The sequence below is a fragment of the Octodon degus genome, unplaced genomic scaffold (assembly GCF_000260255.1).
Source record: "Octodon degus isolate 3935 unplaced genomic scaffold, OctDeg1.0 scaffold00016, whole genome shotgun sequence".
In the NCBI taxonomy this organism is placed as follows: Eukaryota; Metazoa; Chordata; class Mammalia; order Rodentia; family Octodontidae; genus Octodon; species Octodon degus.
The window spans coordinates 23249704-23256396 of NW_004524592.1; positions in this window are offsets into that span (position 1 = coordinate 23249704).

The following is a 6693-nucleotide window of genomic DNA, read 5'->3' on the forward strand; positions in this document are numbered from 1 at the left end:
GCCTGGGTGGTCTGTGCATATCCTTGAGTTGGCTGGGCTGTGTAAGCACTGTAGCCCTGCTGGGCTGCAGCGTGGCTGTATGTACTATAATCCATAGATGCCATTTTTTCTCCTTCCTCCTCGTTCTCTCAATGTCCGTCACCCTCTCCATGAAATTCTTTAGCTTTACTTTCTCATGAAAGTATTTCACTTCTCCATCAAACTTGAAAGAGAGTTTTGCAGGGTATAGTAGTGTGGGATGGAATTTGTTTTCATAGACTACTTGAAGTACTCTGCTTCATGCTCTTCTTGCCTTCATGGTTTGTGAAGAGAAGTTGGCCATAATTCTAATGGGTTTTCCTTTGAATGTGATCTGCTTCTTCTCTCTAGCAGCTTTCAGTATATTATTCTTGTGCTAAATTTCTGGAATCTTGACTATTACATGTCTCGGTGCACTTTTCATTGGGTTGAGGTTACTTGATGTTCTGTATGCTTTGGTTACCTGAATGTCAGATTGTTTCCTCATATTTGGGAAGTTTTCTGTTATTACTTGTGCCCATATTTTTTAAATGTCATTTGTATTGACTACTTCTTTCTCATTGATGCCTATTAGTCTCACATTGTTCATCTTTGCATCATCTTGCTGGTGATGGATTATTCTTTCCTGCAGCCTTGTTGTTTTTAAGAGATCCTTTCTTATGTTTCCACTAGCTGCACCAGTGTCTTCAAGATCTGAAGCTCTGTCTTCACTTTCCCTCAAATGGTTTTGCAAGCTTGTGATTGAGATTTCAATTTCCTCTATATCTCTTTGACTCTGCTTCATGCGATCTATTTCTTTCCTGTATTGCTTATTCAAGGAATCCATCATTTTTCTAATCTTTATTTTTTTATCAATGTCTTCTTTAGAAGCAGTTATAAATTCTTTTGCTGCAGTGTTTTTTTTCATATTGGGTTTCCTCCCTATGTTTCTGTAATTGATTCTTTACTTCACATGCTATGAGTTCTGAGAATTCTTTTTTTATTTCAGAAAATAATTCTGCTCTGAGCTCCTCTATAATTTTCTGCTGTTGCTTATTTACTATTGACACTATTAATTCATACATTTGAGCTCAGCTAGTAGAAAAGAATTCCACTCTGAGATCCTCTATGTCTTTCTGCTCTTGCTTATTTACTATTGACATTATTATTTCATACATTTGAGCCGAGCTATTGTCCTCCACACTTGTTCTGCATGAGCATTGATTTTCTTCCATATGTTTCTGCATTTGATTCTTTACTGTAGATGTTATTAATTCAGGGATTTCTTTTTTTAATCTAATCTGAGTCCCTCTATACCTTTCTGCAGCTGTTTCTTTATTTCAGAAGCCATTGGTTCTTTGCTTTCAGCTGTGTGATTCCCAATTTCTTCTGTGTTATTGTCCTCTGCACTTGTGATGTGTGGGCTTGGGTTCTGAAATTGCATTTTTTTCCTCTCATCTTTTGTGTAGCACTGTCTTCTGACCTTTGTTGTAGATCTTTGTTGCAATTATAACCTTAGCAACTGCTGAAGTTCAGGTGCAGATGTACAAATTTTGGATTTATCCAGCTGTGCCTGGCTTGTGTCTGGCTCCTGTGCTCAGCTCTTTCCTCCTGCTGCCCTTGGGGGTGAACCTGTTGTGCAAGATGTTCTGCTCCTGAACTAGCTGGGTGTTTCTTCCCCTATACTCTTTGCAGAGATTGCAGCTGCTGGGTTTTGCCCAGGTCTGTATGCCAGGACTGAGCTGAGTCTGGAGGGGACCAGGTAGAGTAAGGGTTTGAAGCAGCTCTCCCACACACTCACTGGGCCTGGGCTAGGACTGGATCTTCAGATTCTGGAACACGGCTAAAGTTCCTAGTCAGCAGGTAGGGCTTGAGGGGGAGTACTATGGTGTGATGAGGGCGTCCCAAGGGGGTGGAAGTGGTTTCATCCATGCTGCGCCTGGCCTGGGACCAGTAGGTCCTGCCAGCGCAGGGTAGCTGGAAGCTCTCCAACACACTCACTGGGCCTGGGCTAGGACTGGTCCATGGTCTTCTTGACTTGATGGTTTGAGAAATTTCTTCTATTACGTCTGCTCATATTCTTTTTATATTGTTTGTATTGACTCCTTCTTTCTTACTGATGCTTGTTAGTCTTACATTGTTCATCTTTGCATCATCTTGCAGATGTTGAAGTATTTTTTCTTGCATCCTCGTTGTTTTTAAGAAATCTTTTCTTACCTTTTCACTAGCTGTAATGGTGTCTTCCAGGGCTGAAGCTCTATTTTCACTTTCATTCAAATGGTTTTGCCAGCTTGTGATTGAGGTTTTAATTGCCTGTATATCCCTTTGAATCTGCTTCATGCATTCTATTTCTTTCGCATATTGTTCATTCAAGGTTTCATCATTTTCTATTGTCTTCTATTCTTTATTAGTGTCTTCTTTACAAGCACTTATTACTTCTTTCATTATAGTTTTTTTTTTACTTTAGTAATTATTTTTGATCTGATTTCCTCCATACCTTTCTGCCGTTGTTTCTTTACTTCAGATGCTATTATTTCAGAGATTTAAGGTGTGTGATTTCCTATTTCTTCTATGCTGGTGTCTTCTGCATTTGTTCTGGGTAGACTTCATGCCTGATAATATATTTTGCTCATTCTCTTTGTAATTTTACATAGCACTTTGCTCTGACCTTTGGTGTAGAGCTTTTGTGCAGTTATTACCTTAGCTCCTTCTGAAATTCTTTTTTTTTTTTTTGATTTTTTTTTGTTCCTTCTGAAATTCTTATCCAAGAGAGATTATATGCTTAAGGCACTTACAGTGTTCTATTTAGAGTACTACATTTAACAACACTAATAATGGGTAGTGAGTTTTAGTAGTTGGCAAACTTTTGTAACTAATGATTTTGTATTTTAGACCATAATAGTAAACATTATGACTGTATAGCTGAGCAGATATTAAATTGGGAATTTGTATTTAAATTAGTTCCCCTTGTGCTGCCTGATCACATCCTCTTGCCATACCTGGAGTCTTCCAGGCAGACTACTTCACTCCAGCTACCTATTGCCCCCTCTTTCAATCAGGAGAGAAAGAGAGAGGATGCTCTCATAGATCTGGGTCTAGCAAAGAGTCTCAGTTTACTGGGTTGGGATCTACTAAGTTCTAACTCATCCAGGTGGGTGTTACTTATGTCTGGTTACTGTGCTGTGCTTCTTCCTGCTGCAACCTGTGGAAATGAACCCACTGTGCCCTTCTGGCATGATGTTCTGCTCCTCCCATATTAGCTGGGTATGTCTTGCCTCTATCCTCTCTGCAAGTTCTGCTGCAGGCTTCCACACCAGACCTGTCTAATGGAGGAAGTTCCAAACACATGCCTGGTCTAGGCACTGGTTGGAAAGAGGATCCAGCAGGCAGGCTGGTGTTCCCACACACAAGCAGACCTGCGCACTGGCTCTCTCCTGTGTTTCATAGTTTTCCATATTTGGAGTTGTCTTTCTGTTGTTGTTCTTTGAATTGTGGGCATTTTGATCCCTTTCTCGAATATCTTTTAGTACTCTGTGTAGGGTTGGTTTGGTTGTCATGGATTTCTTTAGTTGTTCTTTGTCCTGGAAGTATTTCACTTCTCAATTAAACTTGAAAGAAAATTTTGCAGGGTATAACAGTGTGGATTGGAATTTGTTTCCTTGTAGGACTTGAAGTAGTACTTTGCTCCCTGTTCTTGACTTGATGATTTGTAAGGAGAAATCTGCCATTATTCTGATGTGTTTTCCTTTAAATGTGATCTGTTTCCTTCATCTAGCAGCTTTTAGTATGTGGTTCTTGTGCTGAATTTCTGGGATCTTGATTATTATATGTCTGAGTGTAGTTTTAATTGGGTTGATATTATTTGGAGATCTACATGCCTCAGTTACCTGAATTTCAGGTTGTTGCCCCATATTTGGGAAGTTTTCTGCTATTACTTCTGCCCATATTCTTTTTGTATCATTTGTATTGACTGCTTTTTTCTCATTCATGCCTATTAGTCTTATGCTGTTCATCTTTACATCATCTTGCAGCTGTTGAATTATTATTTCCTGGACCCTAGTTGCTTTTAAGAGATCTTTTCTTACCTTTTCAGTAGGTGCAATGCTGCCTTCAGGGTCTGAAACTCTATCTTCACTCTCATTCAAAGAGTTTTGCCAACTTTAATGGAGTTTTTAATTCCTTGTGTATCTCTTTGAATATCTTTCATGCATTCCATTTCTTTCCTGTATTACCCATTCAAGGTTTCCATCATTTTACTATTCTACTCTACTTTTTAAATCATGTTTCTTTTGAAATTCTTAGTACTTCTTTCTTTATAGTTATCATTTCTTTTTTACTTGTGAGATTATCTCTGTTCTTATTTCCTCTATACTCTTCTAAAGATGTTTCTTTACCTCAGTTGCTATTATTTCAGAGATTTCTATAGTGTATATTCAAATTCTCCTATTCTGATGTTTCCTAGGTTTGTTTTGGGTGGGCTCTGGGCCTGAGATTGCATTTTGGCTCTTCTTTTTGTCATTTTGTATTTAATAGAGAGCTCTTAATTTGGATTTCTATGATACCTTTTTGTGAAAGTTTTCTGGAAGGTAGCTGTATCACTTCAGTCAGAGCCTCTCTGTAAAGGGAATTGTTTTTAGGTATCTGTCCTGTGCCAGAGATTCTTGTTTTGTGTGTGTCCCAAAATTTTGACTTCTCTACTGATTCAAAGTGAGATATTGGTTTCTGTTTGGTACTGTCTTCTGTCCTTCAGTGTAGGTCTTTGGTGAGATTATTATCCAAGGGAGAACATGTGGTAAGGCAGATATGATTTCCTACTTACACTAGTACTATTAGCAATACTAATAACAGCTATTGAAATTTAGAAATCGACAAACTTTTGTAACTAATGGGTTTGTACTTTAGACCATAGAAGCAAACATAGCTGTATAGCAAATCACATATTAAATTAGGAATTTGTTTTTAAATTAGTTCCCCTGAATTTTGTCTGGGTATTTCCCTTTTATGTACTTGGAGTCTTCCAGGTAGACTAGCTCACCCCAGTTACCTTCTGCCACCTCTGTGCCACAAGGATGCTCTTGCAGGTCTGGGCCTCAGTCTGGACTTAGATGGGCCCAACAGTATGCCTCAGCTCACCAGATCTAGGTCTACTGAACTTGAACTCTATTGAACCCCATCCAGTTGAACTCTTTCCAATTGGTCTGCCGGGCCCCGTTGGCTGCCTGTCCCATACCTACTTCCCTATAGGCCTGCCCAAGTAGAGTGGGCCTTCTGGGCTTCACTGGCTGCCAGTCCCATCTCACTTTTCTTATGTTGGTGTTACAAAGCTTCCTATGTATTTGACTCCTTATGTGAAGTTAAAATAGTAGCATATTTCATTCCAAATTTTAAAAAAGCTGGATAAAAATGTAACACTTGAAAAGTTTGTGTAAGTTCTGAGATAGGGAAAGTGATGCACACAGTTTAATGTGGATCCATTGCATGTTTCCATGATAATTTATCATTTCATTTAAATGTGTAGCCTTGCCAGGTCCTGGCTAGGAAGGTGATGGTTCAATTTCACTGAATTCTAATCAAGAGGTAGAAATTAGGCAGCTAAAAAAGAAGAGAAAAGCTGGTTCACTTAAACAAAGTAATTTTTGACAAACTGACTTCCAATTAGGATTTGGACTATTTCCACAACTTCTTAGCCTCTGTATCAGTTGTAGTCAATACATTTGTGTGGAAAATTGCACTAAATGCTGCTAAAGGTTTGCGATACCATTGCAACACAGTGACACAAAGTCCAGGACACTCACAACAGTAAGTAGTCAAAGTCCAGATTTGCTGTAAAACCCAGAATACTTCCACACATATTTTGGAAATGTAGTAAGACAGAATGAAAGCAGGAAGTTTTTATTTTATTTTTTAAATTTTAACATGATGATCAGATCCTTGTAATATTTTCATGTTTGTAAGAAAAAAGAGAAGCAAAAAATGATCATGGATGTGGCCTTTTCAGTCATCAGTTTAAATAGCAAGGGGTCATTTGGGCAGCGACCAGAGTGCTGACTCTGGGTCTGGTGCCTGGACAGAGGCTCTGGTGGATGCAGTTCCAGGGAGCAAAATAAAACTCAGATAATAAGAAGCACAGAGATGAATCGTTTTCAAATAACAGGCATCAATAGCGGAGGGAGAGGCGGCGTGAAAAGAATTCGGATAACATGGAGTGTGCTTCCCCAAAGTGAAGCACTATTTCTATTCTTGGATACAAGAGAGCTTAAGGGCCAGCCAAATAACTCAGCACATTAAATCACCTCCAAACAGGCACAGGGGCCAGGCCCCGTGCTGGTCCTGCCTCCAGGAGCGCTGAGATGGCAATTGAGACTGGGCGTGGCGGCATGTTCCTGTAATCCCAACTCTTGGGAGGCTGTAAACAGGTGGATCACTATGAGTCTGATATAGTAATGAGACCCTGACCACACTGTAGACCCTTCCCTAAGAATACAAAATGAAAAAAAGAGGGTTTAAGGTTAGGATGACAAAATTCTTCTTGGAAATCTTATTTATTCTTAAGTAATTATAGTCATTGTGCATTCAGTAAAATGATGATTCCTCTTATTATCAACAGACAAATAAGTTCTTTCCCATTTTTCTTCACCTGTTTTTCACCCAGAAGCTCAGGTCTCAGTTACTGTTCTATGACTTGATCCATTAGAT